This window comes from Carassius carassius, chromosome 9, assembly GCF_963082965.1.
Source record: "Carassius carassius chromosome 9, fCarCar2.1, whole genome shotgun sequence".
NCBI lineage: Eukaryota > Metazoa > Chordata > Actinopteri > Cypriniformes > Cyprinidae > Carassius > Carassius carassius.
In genome coordinates, this window is record NC_081763.1 from 571,172 (window position 1) to 592,500 (window position 21,329).

At 37.5% G+C, this 21,329-nt stretch overlaps 7 non-coding genes across 7 annotated transcripts; all 7 read right to left on the reverse strand.

The window, feature by feature from the left end:
• Window positions 1–814: 814 nt before the first annotated feature.
• Window positions 815–933, reverse strand: LOC132150989 (5S ribosomal RNA). The gene has a single exon (XR_009436158.1). It is a non-coding gene; the product is annotated as a 5S ribosomal RNA (ribosomal RNA).
• Window positions 934–1,980: 1,047 nt separating this feature from the next.
• Window positions 1,981–2,099, reverse strand: LOC132150901 (5S ribosomal RNA). Its single transcript, XR_009436076.1, has one exon. It is a non-coding gene; the product is annotated as a 5S ribosomal RNA (ribosomal RNA).
• Window positions 2,100–3,572: 1,473 nt separating this feature from the next.
• Window positions 3,573–3,690, reverse strand: LOC132150322 (5S ribosomal RNA). Its single transcript, XR_009435558.1, has one exon. It is a non-coding gene; the product is annotated as a 5S ribosomal RNA (ribosomal RNA).
• A 749-nt stretch (window positions 3,691–4,439) lies between these two features.
• On the reverse strand, window positions 4,440–4,558 carry LOC132149849 (5S ribosomal RNA). The gene has a single exon (XR_009435110.1). It is a non-coding gene; the product is annotated as a 5S ribosomal RNA (ribosomal RNA).
• A 461-nt stretch (window positions 4,559–5,019) lies between these two features.
• LOC132150990 (5S ribosomal RNA) lies at window positions 5,020–5,138 on the reverse strand. The gene has a single exon (XR_009436159.1). It is a non-coding gene; the product is annotated as a 5S ribosomal RNA (ribosomal RNA).
• A 466-nt stretch (window positions 5,139–5,604) lies between these two features.
• Window positions 5,605–5,723, reverse strand: LOC132149862 (5S ribosomal RNA). Its single transcript, XR_009435122.1, has one exon. It is a non-coding gene; the product is annotated as a 5S ribosomal RNA (ribosomal RNA).
• Window positions 5,724–6,556: 833 nt separating this feature from the next.
• Window positions 6,557–6,675, reverse strand: LOC132149873 (5S ribosomal RNA). Its single transcript, XR_009435133.1, has one exon. It is a non-coding gene; the product is annotated as a 5S ribosomal RNA (ribosomal RNA).
• Between the last annotated feature and the right edge of the window lie 14,654 nt (window positions 6,676–21,329).

Consider the following 21,329-nt stretch of genomic DNA (forward strand, 5'->3'; position numbering starts at 1 on the left):
GAGGGCTATTTAAAGATCAGCCACTATAATCGCCAGTGCATTATATAAGTAGGGAAGGAAACCCAAAAGCTTACAGCACCTGGTATTCCCAAAAGTACTATCCAGGCCTATTAGATAATTACTGAAAAAATCCAAAAGTACTAACCTGGCCCAAACCTGCTTACATTCTGAGATCGGGCATTGACTTTTTTTTTTTTTTTTTGCAAGATTATTGGACAAATAGTGAAAATTTCCAAAAGTACTAACCAGGCCTATTAGATAATTACTGAAAAAATCCAAAAGTACTAACCTGGCCCAAACCTGCTTAGATTTGGAGATCAGTTGAGATCAGGCATAGCCAGGTTGGTATGGCCGTAAGCGAAGGAGGCTGCAAAGAGAGGGCTATTTAAAGATCAGCCACTATAATCGCCAGTGCATTATATAAGTAGGGAAGGAAACCCAAAAGCTTACAGCACCTGGTATTCCCAAAAGTACTATCCAGGCCTATTAGATAATTACTGGAAAAATCCAAAAGTACTAACCTGGCCCAAACCTGCTTACATTCTGAGATCGGGCATTGACTCTTTTTTTTTTGCAAGATTATTGGACAATTAGTGAAAATTTCCAAAAGTACTAACCAGGCCTATTAGATAATTACTGAAAAAATCCAAAAGTACTAACCTGGCCCAAACCTGCTTAGATTTGAAGATCAGTTGAGATCGGGCATAGCCAGGAGTGTATGGCCATAAGCGAAGGAGGCTGCAAAGAGAGGGCTATTTAAAGATCAGCCACTATAATCGCCAGTGCTTTATATAAGTAGGGAAGGAAACCCAAAAGCTTACAGCACCTGGTATTCCCAGGCGGTCTCCCAACCAAGTACTAACCAGGCCCAAACCTGCTTAGCTTCCGAGATCAGACGAGATCGGGCATAGCCAGGTTGGTATGGCCGTAAGCCAAGGAGGCTGCAAAGAGAGGGCTATTTAAAGATCAGCCACTATAATCGCCAGTGCATTATATAAGTAGGGAAGGAAACCCAAAAGCTTACAGCACCTGGTATTCCCAAAAGTACTAACCAGGCCTATTAGATAATTACTGAAAAAGTCCAAAAGTACTAACCTGGCCCAAACCTGCTTACATTCTGAGATCGGGCATTGACTCTTTTTTTTTTTTTTTGCAAGATTATTGGACAATTAGTGAAAATTTCCAAAAGTACTAACCAGGCCTATTAGATAATTACTGAAAAAATCCAAAAGTACTAACCTGACCCAAACCTGCTTACATTCTGAGATCGGGCATTGACTCTTTTTTTTTTTTTTTTTTTGCAAGATTATTGGACAATTAGTGAAAATTTCCAAAAGTACTATCCAGGCCTATTAGATAATTACTGAAAAAATCCAAAAGTACTAACCTGGCCCAAACCTGCTTACATTCTGAGATCGGGCATTGACTTTTTTTTTTTTTTTTTTTTGCAAGATTATTGGACAATTAGTGAAAATTTCCAAAAATACTAACCAGGCCTATTAGATAATTACTGAAAAAATCCAAAAGTACTAACCTGACCCAAACCTGCTTACATTCTGAGATCAGGCATTGATTCTTTTTTTTTTTTTGCAAGATTATTGGACAATAAGTGAAAATTTCCAAAAGTACTAACCAGGCCTATTAGATAATTACTGAAAAAATCCAAAAGTACTAACCTGGCCCAAACCTGCTTACATTCTGAGATCGGGGATTGACTTTTTTTATTTATTTTTTTTTTTGCAAGATTATTGGACAATTAGTGAAAATTTCCTAAAGTACTAACCAGGCCTATTAGATAATTACTGAAAAAATCCAAAAGTACTAACCTGGCCCAAACCTGCTTAGATTTGGAGATCAGTTGAGATCGGGCATAGCCAGGATGGTATGGCCATAAGCGAAGGAGGCTGCAAAGAGAGGGCTATTTAACGATCAGCCACTATAATCGCCAGTGCTTTATATAAGTAGGGAAGGAAACCCAAAAGCTTACAGCACCTGGTATTCCCAGGCGGTCTCCCATCCAAGTACTAACCAGGCCCAAACCTGCTTAGCTTCCGAGATCAGACGAGATCGGGCATACCCAGGTTGGTATGGCCGTAAGCGAAGGAGGCTGCAAAGAGAGGGCTATTTAAAGATCAGCCATTATAATCGCCAGTGCATTATATAAGTAGGGAAGGAAACCCAAAAGCTTACAGCACCTGGTATTCCCAAAAGTACTAACCAGGCCTATTAGATAATTACTGAAAAAATCCAAAAGTACTAACCTGGCCCAAACCTGCTTACATTCTGAGATCGGGCATTGACTCTTTTTTTTTTTTTTTTGCAAGATTATTGGACAATTAGTGAAAATTTCCAAAAGTACTAACCAGGCCTATTAGATAATTACTGAAAAAGTCAAAAAGTACTAACCTGGCCCAAACCTGCTTACATTCTGAGATCGGGCATTGACTCTTTTTTTTTTTTTTTTGCAAGATTATTGGACAATTAGTGAAAATTTCCAAAAGTACTAACCAGGCCTATTAGATAATTACTGAAAAAATCCAAAAGTACTAACCTGACCCAAACCTGCTTACATTCTGAGATCGGGCATTGACTCTTTTTTTTTTTTTTTGCAAGATTATTGGACAATTAGTGAAAATTTCCAAAAGTACTATCAAGGCCTATTAGATAATTACTGAAAAAATCCAAAAGTACTAACCTGGCCCAAACCTGCTTACATTCTGAGATCGGGCATTGACTTTTTTTTTTTTTTTTTTGCAAGATTATTGGACAATTAGTGAAAATTTCCAAAAGTACTAACCAGGCCTATTAGATAATTACTGAAAAAATCCAAAAGTACTAACCTGACCCAAACCTGCTTACATTCTGAGATCGGGCATTGACTCTTTTTTTTTTTGCAAGATTATTGGACAATTAGTGAAAATTTCCAAAAGTACTATCCAGGCCTATTAGATAATTACTGAAAAAATCCAAAAGTACTAACCTGGCCCAAACCTGCTTACATTCTGAGATCGGGCATTGACTTTTTTTTTTTTTTTTTTTGCAAGATTATTGGACAATTAGTGAAAATTTCCAAAAATACTAACCAGGCCTATTAGATAATTACTGAAAAAATCCAAAAGTACTAACCTGACCCAAACCTGCTTACATTCTGAGATCAGGCATTGATTCTTTTTTTTTTTTTGCAAGATTATTGGACAATAAGTGAAAATTTCCAAAAGTACTAACCAGGCCTATTAGATAATTACTGAAAAAATCCAAAAGTACTAACCTGGCCCAAACCTGCTTACATTCTGAGATCGGGCATTGACTTTTTTTATTTTTTTTTTTTTTTGCAAGATTATTGGACAATTAGTGAAAATTTCCTAAAGTACTAACCAGGCCTATTAGATAATTACTGAAAAAATCCAAAAGTACTAACCTGGCCCAAACCTGCTTAGATTTGGAGATCAGTTGAGATCGGGCATAGCCAGGATGGTATGGCCATAAGCGAAGGAGGCTGCAAAGAGAGGGCTATTTAACGATCAGCCACTATAATCGCCAGTGCTTTATATAAGTAGGGAAGGAAACCCAAAAGCTTACAGCACCTGGTATTCCCAGGCGGTCTCCCATCCAAGTACTAACCAGGCCCAAACCTGCTTAGCTTCCGAGATCAGACGAGATCGGCATACCCAGGTTGGTATGGCCGTAAGCGAAGGAGGCTGCAAAGAGAGGGCTATTTAAAGATCAGCCACTATAATCGCCAGTGCATTATATAAGTAGGGAAGGAAACCCAAAAGCTTACAGCACCTGGTATTCCCAAAAGTACTAACCAGGCCTATTAGATAATTACTGAAAAAATCCAAAAGTACTAACCTGGCCCAAACCTGCTTACATTCTGAGATCGGGCATTGACTCTTTTTTTTTTTTTTTGCAAGATTATTGGACAATTAGTGAAAATTTCCAAAAGTACTAACCAGGCCTATTAGATAATTACTGAAAAAGTCCAAAAGTACTAACCGGGCCCAAACCTGCTTACATTCTGAGATCGGGCATTGACTCTTTTTTTTTTTTTTTGCAAGATTATTGGACAATAAGTGAAAATTTCCAAAAGTACTAACCAGGCCTATTAGATAATTACTGAAAAAATCCAAAAGTACTAACCTGGCCCAAACCTGCTTACATTCTGAGATCGGGCATTGACTTTTTTTTTTTTTTTTTTGCAAGATTATTGGACAATTAGTGAAAATTTCCAAAAGTACTAACCAGGCCTATTAGATAATTACTGAAAAAATCCAAAAGTACTAACCTGGCCCAAACCTGCTTAGATTTGAAGATCAATTGAGATCGGGCATAGCCAGGAGTGTATGGCCATAAGCGAAGGAGGCTGCAAAGAGAGGGCTATTTAAAGATCAGCCACTATAATCGCCAGTGCTTTATATAAGTAGGGAAGGAAACCCAAAAGCTTACAGCACCTGGTATTCCCAGGCGGTCTCCCATCCAAGTACTAACCAGGCCCAAACCTGCTTAGCTTCCGAGATCAGACGAGATCGGGCATAGCCAGGTTGGTATGGCCGTAAGCGAAGGAGGCTGCAAAGAGAGGGCTATTTAAAGATCAGCCACTATAATCGCCAGTGCATTATATAAGTAGGGAAGGAAACCCAAAAGCTTACAGCACCTGGTATTCCCAAAAGTACTAACCAGGCCTATTAGATAATTATTGAAAAATCCAAAAGTACTAACCTGGCCCAAACCTGCTTACATTCTGAAATCGGGCATTGACTCTTTTTCTTTTTTTTTTTGCAAGATTATTGGACAATTAGTGAAAATTTCCAAAAGTACTAACCAGGCCTATTAGATAATTACTGAAAAAATCCAAAAGTACTAACCTGGCCCAAACCTGCTTAGATTTGGAGATCAGTTGAGATCGGGCATAGCCAGGAGTGTATGGCCATAAGCGAAGGAGGCTGCAAAGAGAGGGCTATTTAAAGATCAGCCACTATAATCGCCAATGCTTTATATAAGTAGGGAAGGAAACCCAAAAGCTTACAGCACCTGGTATTCCCAGGCGGTCTCCCAACCAAGTACTAACCAGGCCCAAACCTGCTTAGCTTCCGAGATCAGACGAGATCGGGCATAGCCAGGTTGGTATGGCCGTAAGCGAAGGAGGCTGCAAAGAGAGGGCTATTTAAAGATCAGCCACTATAATCGCCAGTGCATTATATAAGTAGGGAAGGAAACCCAAAAGCTTACAGCACCTGGTATTCCCAAAAGTACTAACCAGGCCTATTAGATAATTACTGAAAAAATCCAAAAGTACTAACCTGGCCCAAACCTGCTTACATTCTGAGATCGGGCATTGACTTTTTTTATTTATTTTTTTTTTTGCAAGATTATTGGACAATTAGTGAAAATTTCCTAAAGTACTAACCAGGCCTATTAGATAATTACTGAAAAAATCCAAAAGTACTAACTTGGCCCAAACCTGCTTAGATTTGGAGATCAGTTGAGATCGGGCATAGCCAGGATGGTATGGCCATAAGCGAAGGAGGCTGCAAAGAGAGGGCTATTTAAAGATCAGCCACTATAATCGCCAGTGCTTTATATAAGTAGGGAAGGAAACCCAAAAGCTTACAGCACCTGGTATTCCCAGGCGGTCTCCCATCCAAGTACTAACCAGGCCCAAACCTGCTTAGCTTCCGAGATCAGACGAGATCGGGCATAGCCAGGTTGGTATGGCCGTAAGCGAAGGAGGCTGCAAAGAGAGGGCTATTTAAAGATCAGCCACTATAATCGCCAGTGCATTATATAAGTAGGGAAGGAAACCCAAAAGCTTACAGCACCTGGTATTCCCAAAAGTACTATCCAGGCCTATTAGATAATTACTGAAAAAATCCAAAAGTACTAACCTGGCCCAAACCTGCTTACATTCTGAGATCGGGCATTGACTTTTTTTTTTTTTTTGCAAGATTATTGGACAATTAGTGAAAATTTCCAAAAGTACTAACCAGGCCTATTAGATAATTACTGAAAAAATCCAAAAGTACTAACCTGGCCCAAACCTGCTTAGATTTGGAGATCAGTTGAGATCAGGCATAGCCAGGTTGGTATGGCCGTAAGCGAAGGAGGCTGCAAAGAGAGGGCTATTTAAAGATCAGCCACTATAATCGCCAGTGCATTATATAAGTAGGGAAGGAAACCCAAAAGCTTACAGCACCTGGTATTCCCAAAAGTACTATCCAGGCCTATTAGATAATTACTGAAAAAATCCAAAAGTACTAACCTGGCCCAAACCTGCTTACATTCTGAGATCGGGCATTGACTCTTTTTTTTTTTTTTGCAAGATTATTGGACAATTAGTGAAAATTTCCAAAAGTACTAACCAGGCCTATTAGATAATTACTGAAAAAATCCAAAAGTACTAACCTGGCCCAAACTTGCTTAGATTTGAAGATCAGTTGAGATCGGGCATAGCCAGGAGTGTATGGCCATAAGCGAAGGAGGCTGCAAAGAGAGGGCTATTTAAAGATCAGCCACTATAATCGCCAGTGCTTTATATAAGTAGGGAAGGAAACCCAAAAGCTTACAGCACCTGGTATTCCCAGGCGGTCTCCCATCCAAGTACTAACCAGGCCCAAACCTGCTTAGCTTCCGAGATCAGACGAGATCGGGCATAGCCAGGTTGGTATGGCCGTAAGCGAAGGAGGCTGCAAAGAGAGGGCTATTTAAAGATCAGCCACTATAATCGCCAGTGCATTATATAAGTAGGGAAGGAAACCCAAAAGCTTACAGCACCTGGTATTCCCAAAAGTACTAACCAGGCCTATTAGATAATTACTGAAAAAATCCAAAAGTACTAACCTGGCCCAAACCTGCTTACATTCTGAGATCGGGCATTGACTCTTTTTTTTTTTTTTTTTTGCAAGATTATTGGACAATTAGTGAAAATTTCCAAAAGTACTAACCAGGCCTATTAGATAATTACTGAAAAAATCCAAAAGTACTAACCTGGCCCAAACCTGCTTAGATTTGGAGATCAGTTGAGATCGGGCATAGCCAGGAGTGTATGGCCATAAGCGAAGGAGGCTGCAAAGAGAGGGCTATTTAAAGATCAGCCACTATAATCGCCAGTGCTTTATATAAGTAGGGAAGGAAACCCAAAAGCTTACAGCACCTGGTATTCCCAGGCGGTCTCCCATCCAAGTACTAACCAGGCCCAAACCTGCTTAGCTTCCGAGATCAGACGAGATCGGGCATAGCCTTTTTTTTTTTTTTTTTTATTAAGAAATTTCAATCAATAAAATACAATAGATTAAACGCAATCAACAGAAAATACAGAACATTGTCTTTACACATCCCTACATTACACATCTTTCCCTTACATAGATAATTTAAAAATCTCCTTCACTTCCTGGCAGCTTCCACATTAAATCATTTAAAACACAATAAACTTTTGGGGTAAAAACATCATAAAAAGAGTCTAACATATTTACACCTTTAAAGTACACATACAGTCTTTCAGTATATAATTCTGTTTTTCTTTTAAACATCCTCCAAACATCCAACACAATTTTTTCCTTTTTAGCCACAGTTCTTCTGTCCCATATTGCACTTTTCATTAGCATTACACACAGATTAATGAAACTTTTGTTTTGAAACTTTTTTTTCCAACCAAACATCACAACTCTGTTCCATTCCATTACATTTTCATCCCACTCCTCAGTCACATCTTTAATTAAACATTTACATTTCCTTAAAAAGTCCTCTAGCTCTCTACAATGTAAAAACATATGTAAAATCCCCTCTTCCTCTTCCTGGCACACTTTACACAGAGCATTTTCTTCCATTCCTATTTTATTTAAAATAACATCAGTAAAAACCACTTTATGCCTTATAAAATACTCCAAACATTCCAATTTTGTTTCCACACATTTCCCCGTCATGTTTCTCCATATACACTCTTTTTTTAAATCTTTGAATTTCTGCACCCAGTAACCATTTGCAATCGGCTCTTTAAAAACATCATCTCTAAAAGCACAATAAATCATTTTCACAGTACATTCCTTAAAATCATACAGTTTTCCCCCTAATTTCACATGAATACATTTCTCTTTTGGCTCTCCTTCCATACTTTCTATTCTTTTTATCCACTCTTTAGGTATTGCATTTTTAATGATTTCATATTTATTTTTTATTACTTGTTCACTGTAATCCTCTTTTGCCTCCTCCATTGCATCTACAATAAATTGTGTTGGTAAAAACCCTTCTTTAAATTCATACAAAACATCTCTCACTCTTGTTATCCCCACTTCCATCCATTTCTTTAAAAAAATTCCTTTGTCTTGTTTTAAAATGTTTTGGTTTAAAAACAGAGGTTGATTTAAAATGTTTTCTCTCCCATGTGGATCATACTCAAGTCTATCTAAAAATTTTCCCCAGGCACTAAACATTTCCCTATAAAACTCTGGTAAGCACTCTGTCATCCAATTCTTTGTTTTCATCCATAAAATCCCATCCCCCATGTTAAAATCTCCACATTTGTTTAAAAAATATTCCATTGTCTTTTTCCATGCAGTTTTGTGACCATCATCTAGATATTTTTTTACTATTTTAATTCTTAAGCTATTTTTTCTCTGTTAAACATCAATTAATCCCATCCCTCCTTTCCCTATTTCTCCTATTAATGTACTATATGCAATTCTTGACGGTTTACTATTCCATAAAAAATCTAAAAAACATTTTTTCAACCTTGTCTCCACCCACATTGGCATAGCAGTCACATATAAAACATACCACAACTTTGACACCATTAACACATTTAAAATTAAAACCTTCCCTTTTAAACTTAATGTCCTCAATTTCCAAAAATTTAACCTTCTTTCAATACCTCCTACTATTTCTTCCCACATTTTTTCTTTAACATTCCTTTCTTCTTTTCCCATTAGAACACCTAAAATCCTTATTTCTTTTGTTTCTTTAAAATGAAAATACTCTGTTAAAACAGTCACTCCTCCAAATCTCATATATATAGTTTTTTCTTCATTTATCTTACCTCCTGATCCCCTACAAAACATCTGTACTACTTCCATTACTTTATTAACACTCTCTATATCTTTAACTATTATTGTCGTATCATCTGCATATTGAAATATTTTTTCATTTCCCCCACTTCCTTCAATGTTTATCCCTCTTATGTCTTCGTCTATTTTAATAGCTAATCCCAATGGTTCTGCAACTAAAGAATATAAAAGCGCTGATAATGGACATCCTTGTCTTATTGATCTAGTAATTTTAAAACATTCAGTTAAAAAACCATTACACTGTATTCTTGTTATTGCTCCCCTATATAAAATTGTAATCCACTTGATAAAATTTTCCCCAAACCCGTACCTTCTTAAAATTCCAAATAAATATTCATGCTCCACTCTATCAAAAGCCTTTTCGAAATCCAAACTAATAACATATCCTTTTTTGTTTTTTTCTTTCATATATCTTATTCTATCTATTATACTTAAAGTTGTGTCCGCTATATCTTTCCCTTTAACTCCATACACTTGATTTGTTTCAATTATGGTTGGCATTACCTCTTTCAATCTGTTGGCTAGAACTTTTGTTAAAATTTTCAGATCTGTATTCAACATTGTAATTGGTCTATAATTTTTTAAGTCTACTTTATCTCCTTTTCTTTTGTATATCAACTTTAATAATCCCATCCCCATTCTCTGATTCATTTCTTCTTTTTTAAAGATCTCTTCATATACTTCTTTTAAAATACTGGTTAAAAAATCTTTAAAAACAATATAAAATTCACTCCCCAAACCATCTATACCTGGACTTTTATTTTTGTTTAATTCACTTATTGCTCTTTTTATCTCTTCTTCTCTTATCTCTTCATCACACTCTTTTTTGTCTACTTCTCCTACTGTTTTTTTTATTTGCTTAAGTAACTCCAATTTCTCTTCTTCCTTCAACCCCTCAGTACTAAACAGGTTCTCATAATATGCTTTTACTTCTTTTAATATTTCCTCATTTGTTTCCACCACTACACCATTTTTTCCTCTTATTTCTTTAATCATTCCAGCTTTCCCTCGTATTTTTTCTAGATCAAAGAAAAATTTTGTACATTTTTCTCCCTCCACAGTATATTTAGCTTTACTTCTTAGTCTTGCTCCTTCATATTTTTTCTCTTCCATTTCTTTCAATATTCCCTCCAATTCTTTTATTTTTTGTATATCTTTCCCATTCTCATTTAATTCCTTTTCCAATTTTTCTCTTATTTCTCTCTCCTTCTTCCTCTTACATATCTGTATTAATTTGCAATACTTTATTGTGAATTTTTTAACTAAATATTTAACATTTTCCCACCATATCCTTTTATCTTCACTGTACATTTCATTCTCCTTTTCTTTTTCAATAATTTCTTTAATACTTAAAACATACTCCTCATTCTTCAAAACCTCTACATTTAACACCCATACACCCGGCCCTCTTTTCAATGAACTCCAGTCTACTCGCAAAAAAATTGGTTTATGGTCACTTAAGCTTGATTCTTCATATTTAATGTTACCGATATATCCTTCAATGTTCCTTGTACACAAAATAAAATCAATCCTTGTCTTACACATAAAATTCCCTACTAATTGCCTCCTTGAATATTCTTTCTTTTTTTCATTTCTTTCTCTCCATACATCAATCATATTATTTTCTTCCATTAATAGTTTCAGTTCTTTTCTTCCTTTATCATTTTTAAAAACCATTCCCTCACCCATTTCTAATTTACTGAAAACGGTATTAAAATCACCCATCATAATAACTTCTTTATGCTTTTTTAAAAAATCTCTTAATACATTAAAATATTCCTTCTTTTCATTCTCTACAGTCGGTGCATGAATATTAACTACAATAACTTTTTTCTCCTCATACTCCATTTCAACCGCAATACATTTCCCATCTACGTCATTATATATTGTTTTACATGATACCCCACAGTTTTCTTTTATTAAAATCGCAACTCCTCTTCCAAGCCTCCCATCACCATTGTTATATAAAATCTCTCCGCTCCACCTTTTCCTTATTTCAGTCATGTACTCTTCCCTCCAGTTAGTTTCTTGTAATAAAATCACATCCTCTCCTTTACACATTTCTTTCACCTTTTCAAATTTACCCATGTCCATCAATCCCCTTGCATTAAAAGTAACACAACTTAAAACCATTAAAATAAATAAAAATAAATACATAAAAACCATTATTTTCCATCTTCTCCCTCCAGCCCTCTTAACACTTCATATCTGTTTACACTTTTTACTCGGCCCCTTGTCATTAACTTTTTTCTTGCATTTGCCACATTTGGTTTTACCTTTAATGTTCTTCTTCTACTTTGTCCTCTCTCCCCTCTGTCTTTTCCCATGTTGTCCATCCTTGTTTCTTCTTCACTGTCCATTTCTTTGTTTTGATCATACATTCCCTGTCCATCCCTCTCCACATTATCCAAAAGATTTTTAAAACTGTCCGATATTTCCATTTCTGTCCATTGGGTATTCTGTTCTGCTGTTTGTTCCTCATCCATATCATTCTTTTTTCCTTCTTCTTCTTCCTCTTGGTTGCCTGTTCCTCCTTCTGTTTCCTTTTGTGATAATCCTTCATCCCCTTGTCCTTCATCAATATCTCCTTCCTCTTCAGTGTTTCCTTCATGCACCTGTCCGTCCACCCGATGCTCCAGACCTCCTTCCTCTCCCTCCATCCAACACTCACACTTGTTTAAAATCTTTTGACACTCCGGGCATCTGACCGCATTGCAATCCCTTGCGAAATGTCCCCTTTCCTCGCACTTGTGACACTTAAATTCAGGGCATTCTTTGAGCAGATGATCCGGGCTCATGCACAGCTTACAGGTCTTCACCTGGTGGCTGTGCATCACCCTAAAGTACTGCGGCCCTTCTGCTGTTTCCAGCTTTGTGCTGTAGGGCAATGATGCCACCTCCTTGGGGAATCTCACTTTTAAAAACCTTGTTCCATCCTCTATTTCAGTGCCCGGGTAGCATCTTCTTTTTAATTTTGAAATGGGATTAACTCCCCATCCCTCCAATTTTCTAAAAATGTCTTTATCATCAAGGTAGACGGGCAGGTGCATGAAGGAAACAACATAATCTCTATTTTGCAGTTTCTTTATCTCACAGTTAACTCCTTTAATTAACAATCCCTCAGTCAGTTCATCACATGTTTCTTCTTTCTCCATTGTCAGTTCATATTCCTTTCCTTGTCTTGGCCTTAGTGCTAAAATTTTACCATATCCACATTTTTCCGTCACCACTTTAATAATATCCACAGCTCTCACCTCATTTACGTTCTCGACATTCACAATCACAGTTGCCTCCTTTAAGTATTTCCTTTCACCAATTTTATCTCTTGCATCTTGTTTTTTACCGTGTCCTGCTCGTTGTCGATACTCCACTCCAGGGTCATTTGCCATGCGTGTCTCTCCAGCCAGTCCAGGGTCATTTGCCATACGTGTCTCTCCAAGCAGTCCAGTGTCGTTTGCCATACATGTCTCTCCAGCCAGTCCAGTTTCGTTTGCCATACGTGTCTCTCCAGCCATTCCAGTGTCGTTTGCCATGCGTGTCTCTCCAGCCAGTCCAGTGTCGTTTGCCAATAATCCGTCCATTGTACAAAAATCAAACAAAAAATTAACCACCCTCCAGCCAGCAAGATGCTGCTGTTAGGTGGTTTAAAACTGAAAAAAACACAAAAAATAAACTAAAGTCCAAAAACAACTCACAAAACAAACACTGACAGAAAAATCAAAATGGAGGAGAGCCTTCCTCTCCCAACTGCAGCCAACACTTCCTGTAGCTCTCTAGCGCCCTCAGGTTGGTATGGTTTTTTTTTGCAAGATTATTGGACAATTAGTGAAAATTTCCAAAAGTACTAACCAGGCCTATTAGATAATTACTGAAAAAATCCAAAAGTACTAACCTGGCCCAAACCTGCTTACATTCTGAGATCGGGCATTGACTCTTTTTTTTTTTTTTTTGCAAGATTATTGGACAATTAGTGAAAATTTCCAAAAATACTAACCAGGCCTATTAGATAATTACTGAAAAAATCCAAAAGTACTAACCTGGCCCAAACCTGCTTACATTCTGAGATCAGGCATTGATTCTTTTTTTTTTTTTGCAAGATTATTGGACAATAAGTGAAAATTTCCAAAAGTACTAACCAGGCCTATTAGATAATTACTGAAAAAATCCAAAAGTACTAACCTGGCCCAAACCTGCTTACATTCTGAGATCGGGCATTGACTCTTTTTTTTTTTTTTTTTTTTTTGCAAGATTATTGGACAATTAGTGAAAATTTCCTAAAGAACTAACCAGGCCTATTAGATAATTACTGAAAAAATCCAAAAGTACTAACCTGGCCCAAACCTGCTTAGATTTGGAGATCAGTTGAGATCGGGCATAGCCAGGCTGGTATGGCCGTAAGCGAAGGAGGCTGCAAAGAGAGGGCTATTTAAAGATCAGCCACTATAATCGCCAGTGCATTATATAAGTAGGGAAGGAAACCCAAAAGCTTACAGCACCTGTACTAACCTGGCCCAAACCTGCTTACATTCTGAGATCGGGCATTGACTCTTTTTTTTTTTTTTTTTTTGCAAGATTATTGGACAATTAGTGAAAATTTCCAAAAGTACTAACCAGGCCTATTAGATAATATTAGATATTAGGTTTTTTCTCTACTTCCTGTTGGCCTTCTGTAGCAAATTGTAGCTCCGTGTAGCTGTTTTTATTTTATTTTTTTCTCTAGAATCTTTATCTTAATATCTCTCTCTGTTTTTTTTAAAGTGGTAAAATATAACTTAATTCACACCATATTTCTGATATTATCGATCAATCTTATCAGATTAACTTTGATCGTTCACTTTTATTTTATTTCCGTGAGTGCAGTACACCTGCAAAGCGTTAGCACTCGTTAGCTTGTCATTAGCGTTTTCATTCGAACCTATCGCTGTTTTTTTTTTTTTTCTTCTCTCCCTCGCTCCAGTTTTTCACAAGTTCATCAAACAACCGCAGTAAGAATTTTCATCAAGCACGGTGAGTAATGGCTTCTCCTATCATTGTTTCTTGCACCTCTTGCCACATGTACAGTTTATCTATCTCTGTCGCTGATGAGGGATTCACATGTGATAAATGCAGGGAAATAGTTAGGCTGACAGAGAAGATTTCAGAATTAGAGACACGCATCCAAACTTTAATTGAGGACAGTAAGAATGTTAGGGCTCTAGATACGGCTTTGGATGCGTCTAGCTCAGGGATTCCTGTACATTGTTTGGTTCCGGAAACAGAGCCCCAGCAGCAGGGCAACTGGGTGACGGTGAGGCAGCGTAGTCGTGGGTCAAAACACCGCTCTTCTGTTCCGATCAAAACATTAAACAGGTTCTCCCCACTCAGTGATGCACCCACTGAGAAACCTGATGAAAGTGCTCTAGTTATTGGTGATTCTATTGTACGGAACGTGAATATAGAGACACCAGCCACCATAGTCAAATGTTTACCGGGAGCCAGAGCGCCTGACATCTTGGCAAATTTAAAAGTGCTGGCTAATGCTAAACGTAAATACAGTAAGATTGTTATTCATGCCGGCGCTAATGATGTTCGACTTCGCCAGTCGGAGATCACTAAAAATAACATTAAAGAGGTGTGTGAACTTGCAAGCATGATGTCAGACACTGTAATATGCTCTGGTCCCCTCCCTGCTTACCGTGGTGATGAGATGCATAGCAGATTGTCATCACTCAATGGCTGGATGTCTAAGTGGTGCCCACAGAATAACATAGGTTTCATAGACAATTGGACGAGCTTTTGGGGCAGACCTGACCTGTTTAAAAGAGATGGTCTTCATCCCTCCTGGGGTGGCGCCACTCTTCTCTCTAGAAATATGGCAAATAGTCTTAGTGTTTATACTTGACTAACTGGGGCCCAGGAAGGAAGCAGACAGACTGGCTAAACCGACCGTCTGCTAGCTGCCTCCCGTCACAGAGGTCAGTTAATTCTCAGCACATAGAGACTTCTTCACCTAGATATCACACTATAGAGACTGTGTCTGTTCCCCGAACTAGAAAATACAAAAAACGTCCAAACCAAGCTAAGATTAACAATTTAATTGAGGTTCAACAAATAAAAAACAGAAGCAATATGGATAAACAAATGATAAAGCTTGGCTTATTGAATATCAGATCCCTTTCTACGAAAACACTTTTTGTAAATAATATGATCACTGATCATAATATAGATGTACTCTGTTTGACAGAAACCTGGCTAAAACCTGATGATTACATTATTTTAAATGAGTCCACCCCCCAAGATTACTGTTATAAACATGAGCCCCGTCTAAAAGGCAAAGGTGGAGGTGTTGCTTCAATTTATAACAACGTTTTCAGGATTTCTCAGAGGGCAGGCTACAAGTATAACTCGTTTGAAGTAATGGTACTTCATATAACATTATCCAAAGAAACAAATGTTAATGATAAATCCCCTGTTATGTTTGTACTGGCTACTGTATACAGGCCACCAGGGCACCATACAGACTTTATTAAAGAGTTTGGTGATTTTACATCCGAGTTAGTTCTGGCTGCAGATAAAGTTTTAATAGTTGGTGATTTTAATATCCATGTTGATAATGAAAACGATGCATTGGGATCAGCATTTATAGACATTCTGAACTCTATTGGTGTTAGACAACACGTTTCAGGACCTACTCATTGTCGAAATCATACTCTAGATTTAATACTGTCACATGGAATTGATGTTGATGGTGTTGAAATTATTCAGCCAAGTGATGATATCTCAGATCATTATTTAGTTCTTTGCAAAATTCATATAGCCAAAATTGTAAATTCTACTTATTGTTACAAGTATGGAAGAACCATAACTTCTAACACAAAAGACTGCTTTTTAAGTTATCTTCCTGATGTAACCAAATTCTTTAGCATATCCAAAACCTCAGAACAACTTGATGATGTAACAGAAACTATGGACTCTCTCTTTTCTAGCACTTTAAATAAAGTTGCTCCTTTACGCTTAAGGAAGGTTAAGGAAAACAGTTTTACACCATGGTATAATGAGCATACTCGCACCCTAAAGAGAGCAGCCCGAAAAATGGAGCGCAGCTGGAGGAAAACAAAACTAGAGGTATTTCGTATTGCTTGGCGGGAAAGTAACATATCCTACAGAAAAGCATTAAAAACTGCTAGATTCGATTACTTTTCTTCTCTTTTAGAAGAAAACAAACATAACCCCAGGTATTTATTCAATACAGTGGCTAAATTAACGAAAAATAAAGCCTCAACAAGTGTTGACATTTCCCAACACCACAGCAGTAATGACTTTATGAACTACTTTACTTCTAAAATCGATACTATTAGAGATAAAATTGCAACCATTCAGCCGTCAGCTACAGTATCACATCAGACAGTGCACTATAGACCCCCTGAGGAACAGTTCCACTCATTGGAAAATTTCCAAAAGTACTAACCAGGCCTATTAGATAATTACTGAAAAAATCCAAAAGTACTAACCTGGCCCAAACCTGCTTACATTCTGAGATCGGGCATTGACTCTTTTTTTTTTTTTTTTGCAAGATTATTGGACAATTAGTGAAAATTTCCAAAAATACTAACCAGGCCTATTAGATAATTACTGAAAAAATCCAAAAGTACTAACCTGGCCCAAACCTGCTTACATTCTGAGATCAGGCATTGATTCTTTTTTTTTTTTTGCAAGATTATTGGACAATAAGTGAAAATTTCCAAAAGTACTAACCAGGCCTATTAGATAATTACTGAAAAAATCCAAAAGTACTAACCTGGCCCAAACCTGCTTACATTCTGAGATCGGGCATTGACTCTTTTTTTTTTTTTTTTTTTTTTGCAAGATTATTGGACAATTAGTGAAAATTTCCTAAAGAACTAACCAGGCCTATTAGATAATTACTGAAAAAATCCAAAAGTACTAACCTGGCCCAAACCTGCTTAGATTTGGAGATCAGTTGAGATCGGGCATAGCCAGGTTGGTATGGCCGTAAGCGAAGGAGGCTGCAACGAGAGGGCTATTTAAAGATCAGCCACTATAATCGCCAGTGCATTATATAAGTAGGGAAGGAAACCCAAAAGCTTACAGCACCTGGTATTCCCAAAAGAACTATCCAGGCCTATTAGATAATTACTGAAAAAATCCAAAAGTACTAACCTGGCCCAAACCTGCTTACATTCTGAGATCGGGCATTGACTCTTTTTTTTTTTTTTTTTTGCAAGATTATTGGACAATTAGTGAAAATTTCCAAAAGTACTAACCAGGCCTATTAGATAATATTAGATATTAGGTTTTTTCTCTACTTCCTGTTGGCCTTCTGTAGCAAATTGTAGCTCCGTGTAGCTGTTTTTATTTTATTTTTTTCTCTAGAATCTTTATCTTAATATCTCTCTCTGTTTTTTTTAAAGTGGTAAAATATAACTTAATTCACACCATATTTCTGATATTATCGATCAATCTTATCAGATTAACTTTGATCGTTCACTTTTATTTTATTTCTGTGAGTGCAGTACACCTGCAAAGCGTTAGCACTCGTTAGCTTGTCATTAGCGTTTTCATTCAAACCTATCGCTGTTTTTTTTTTTTTTCTTCTCTCCCTCGCTCCAGTTTTTCACAAGTTCATCAAACAACCGCAGTAAGAATTTTCATCAAGCACGGTGAGTAATGGCTTCTCCTATCATTGTTTCTTGCACCTCTTGCCACATGTACAGTTTATCTATCTCTGTCGCTGATGAGGGATTCACATGTGATAAATGCAGGGAAATAGTTAGGCTGACAGAGAAGATTTCAGAATTAGAGACACGCATCCAAACTTTAATTGAGGACAGTAAGAATGTTAGGGCTCTAGATACGGCTTTGGATGCGTCTAGCTCAGGGATTCCTGTACATTGTTTGGTTCCGGAAACAGAGCCCCAGCAGCAGGGCAACTGGGTGACGGTGAGGCAGCGTAGTCGTGGGTCAAAACACCGCTCTTCTGTTCCGATCAAAACATTAAACAGGTTCTCCCCACTCAGTGATGCACCCACTGAGAAACCTGATGAAAGTGCTCTAGTTATTGGTGATTCTATTGTACGGAACGTGAATATAGAGACACCAGCCACCATAGTCAAATGTTTACCGGGAGCCAGAGCGCCTGACATCTTGGCAAATTTAAAAGTGCTGGCTAATGCTAAACGTAAATACAGTAAGATTGTTATTCATGCCGGCGCTAATGATGTTCGACTTCGCCAGTCGGAGATCACTAAAAATAACATTAAAGAGGTGTGTGAACTTGCAAGCACGATGTCAGACACTGTAATATGCTCTGGTCCCCTCCCTGCTTACCGTGGTGATGAGATGCATAGCAGATTGTCATCACTCAATGGCTGGATGTCTAAGTGGTGCCCACAGAATAACATAGGTTTCATAGACAATTGGACGAGCTTTTGGGGCAGACCTGACCTGTTTAAAAGAGATGGTCTTCATCCCTCCTGGGGTGGCGCCACTCTTCTCTCTAGAAATATGGCAAATAGTCTTAGTGTTTATACTTGACTAACTGGGGCCCAGGTCAGGAAGCAGACAGACTGGCTAAACCGACCGTCTGCTAGCTGCCTCCCGTCACAGAGGTCAGTTAATTCTCAGCACATAGAGACTTCTTCACCTAGATATCACACTATAGAGACTGTGTCTGTTCCCCGAACTAGAAAATACAAAAAACGTCCAAACCAAGCTAAGATTAACAATTTAATTGAGGTTCAACAAATAAAAAACAGAAGCAATATGGATAAACAAATGATAAAGCTTGGCTTATTGAATATCAGATCCCTTTCTACGAAAACACTTTTTGTAAATAATATGATCACTGATCATAATATAGATGTACTCTGTTTGACAGAAACCTGGCTAAAACCTGATGATTACATTATTTTAAATGAGTCCACCCCCCAAGATTACTGTTATAAACATGAGCCCCGTCTAAAAGGCAAAGGTGGAGGTGTTGCTTCAATTTATAACAACGTTTTCAGGATTTCTCAGAGGGCAGGCTACAAGTATAACTCGTTTGAAGTAATGGTACTTCATATAACATTATCCAAAGAAACAAATGTTAATGATAAATCCCCTGTTATGTTTGTACTGGCTACTGTATACAGGCCACCAGGGCACCATACAGACTTTATTAAAGAGTTTGGTGATTTTACATCCGAGTTAGTTCTGGCTGCAGATAAAGTTTTAATAGTTGGTGATTTTAATATCCATGTTGATAATGAAAACGATGCATTGGGATCAGCATTTATAGACATTCTGAACTCTATTGGTGTTAGACAACACGTTTCAGGACCTACTCATTGTCGAAATCATACTCTAGATTTAATACTGTCACATGGAATTGATGTTGATGGTGTTGAAATTATTCAGCCAAGTGATGATATCTCAGATCATTATTTAGTTCTTTGCAAAATTCATATAGCCAAAATTGTAAATTCTACTTATTGTTACAAGTATGGAAGAACCATAACTTCTAACACAAAAGACTGCTTTTTAAGTTATCTTCCTGATGTAACCAAATTCTTTAGCATATCCAAAACCTCAGAACAACTTGATGATGTAACAGAAACTATGGACTCTCTCTTTTCTAGCACTTTAAATAAAGTTGCTCCTTTACGCTTAAGGAAGGTTAAGGAAAACAGTTTTACACCATGGTATAATGAGCATACTCGCACCCTAAAGAGAGCAGCCCGAAAAATGGAGCGCAGCTGGAGGAAAACAAAACTAGAGGTATTTCGTATTGCTTGGCGGGAAAGTAACATATCCTACAGAAAAGCATTAAAAACTGCTAGATCCGATTACTTTTCTTCTCTTTTAGAAGAAAACAAACATAACCCCAGGTATTTATTCAATACAGTGGCTAAATTAACGAAAAATAAAGCCTCAACAAGTGTTGACATTTCCCAACACCACAGCAGTAATGACTTTATGAACTACTTTACTTCTAAAATCGATACTATTAGAGATAAAATTGCAACCATTCAGCCGTCAGCTACAGTATCACATCAGACAGTGCACTATAGACCCCCTGAGGAACAGTTCCACTCATTCTCTACTATAGGAGAGGAAGAATTGTATAAACTTGTTAAATCATCTAAACCAACAACATGTATGTTAGACCCTATACCATCTAAGCTCCTGAAAGAGGTGCTTCCAGAAGTCATAGATCCTCTTCTGACTATTATTAATTCCTCATTGTCATTAGGACATGTCCCCAAAACCTTCAAACTGGCTGTTATTAAGCCTCTCATCAAAAAACCACAACTTGACCCCAAAGAACTAGTTAATTATAGACCAATCTCGAATCTCCCTTTTCTGTCCAAGATACTAGAAAAGGTGGTATCCACACAATTATATTCCTTCTTAGAGAAAAATGGTATATGTGAGGATTTCCAGTCAGGATTTAGACCGTATCATAGTACTGAGACTGCTCTTCTTAGAGTTACAAATGATCTGCTCTTATCATCTGATCGTGGGTGTATCTCTCTATTAGTTTTATTGGATCTTAGTGCTGCGTTTGACACAATTGACCACAACATTCTTTTGCATAGACTTGAATACTTTGTTGGCATCAGTGGAAGTGCATTAGCATGGTTTAAATCGTACTTATATGACCGCCATCAGTTCGTAGCAGTGAATGAAGATGTATCCTATCGATCACAAGTGCAGTATGGAGTACCTCAAGGCTCAGTACTAGGGCCGCTACTCTTCACGCTTTATATGTTACCCTTGGGAGATATCATCAGGAAACATGGTGTTAGCTTTCACTGTTATGCTGATGATACTCAGCTCTATATTTCTTCGCAGCCCGGTGAAACACACCAATTTGAAAAACTAATGGATTGCATAGTCGATATAAAAAACTGGATGACGAGTAATTTCTTACTGCTAAATTCTGAAAAAACAGAGGTGTTAATTATAGGGCCTAAAAACTCTGCTTGTAATAACCTAGAACACTGTCTAAGACTTGATGGTTGCTCTGTCAATTCTTCATCATCAGTTAGGAACCTAGGTGTGCTACTTGATCGCAATCTTTCCTTAGAAAGCCACGTTTCTAGCATTTGTAAAACTGCATTTTTCCATCTCAAAAATATATCTAAATTACGGCCTATGCTCTCAATGTCAAATGCAGAAATGTTAATCCACGCATTTATGACCTCAAGGTTAGATTATTGTAATGCTTTATTGGGTGGTTGTTCTGCACGCTTAGTAAACAAACTACAGCTAGTCCAAAATGCAGCAGCA